The following is a 984-nucleotide window of genomic DNA, read 5'->3' on the forward strand; positions in this document are numbered from 1 at the left end:
GAATTGTGGGACAATTTTGAGAGGCTACTTTTAAAAGATTTGTAACTATCTAATCGGAATTTCAGAAGAAAGATAAACAGGGAGATTTGTTTCTAGCTCAGTCTTTGGCCCCATGTGTGTGAGTTGATGTGATGGAAGTCAAAGCGAAAAAAAAATTAACAGGAAGGAATACAAAGGCATCACAAGAAAAAAAGAGATTCCATAAAAACTGGTTCTTCAAAGACATTCCCAAGAAAAGTTGTTAAGGAAGGTGGACCTAAAATCACACCAAAGAACTTTGAGAAAAGTGCCATAAAACCTGGGAAAATGTTGTAAAGCAGTTCAAGAATAAGCAACAGGGGGACAAAGAACCTAAGAGCAAATTCCAACAGGTGAATAAATTCAACAAGAAGAGAAAATTGCAGTCAGACAGCCGAAGTGATGACTCAGCGGCCAAGAACCCAAATGGGATGATTTCAGAAAGAAGAAAGAACTGCAGCAGAGCAGGCCACGTAATGATAAAACCAACTATGACACTGTCGCTCCATCCAAGCAGGTCTGGGAGATTTTAAGAAGGAAAGACTGTGACAAAGAAAGAAGAATAAAGTTGATGAGTGAAATTGATTCAAGCAAAAATTAAATCTATTGGATTTGCTCACGACTGGACTCGCTGATCCAGTGTTACATTCCGTATGGTAATGAAGAACAGAGAAAACAGGCCTTCGAAGAATTGCGAGGTGATTTGGTTGAATTAAGTAAAGCCAAATACTCCAGAAATATTGTTAAGAAATTTCTCATTTATGGAAGTAAACCACAGATTGCAGAGTTAATCAGAAGTTTTAAAGGCCATGTGCGGAAGATGCTGCGACATGCAGAAGCGTCGGCCATCGTGGAATACGTCTACAATGAGAAAGCCATCCTGGAACAGAGCAACGTGCTGACAGAGGAGCTCTACAGGAACGCGTTTCAGCTTTACAAGTCAGCAGATCACCCAACTCTGGACAA

At 40.0% G+C, this 984-nt stretch overlaps 1 pseudogene; it reads left to right on the forward strand.

Moving 5' to 3' along the window:
• The first annotated feature begins 131 nt into the window (after positions 1 to 131).
• LOC102489372 (pumilio homolog 3 pseudogene) lies at positions 132 to 982 on the forward strand (annotated as a pseudogene).
• The last annotated feature ends 2 nt before the right edge of the window (positions 983 to 984 follow it).

The sequence above is a fragment of the Tupaia chinensis genome, unplaced genomic scaffold (genome assembly GCF_000334495.1).
Source record: "Tupaia chinensis unplaced genomic scaffold, TupChi_1.0 Scaffold145301_1, whole genome shotgun sequence".
Classification (NCBI taxonomy): Eukaryota; Metazoa; Chordata; class Mammalia; order Scandentia; family Tupaiidae; genus Tupaia; species Tupaia belangeri.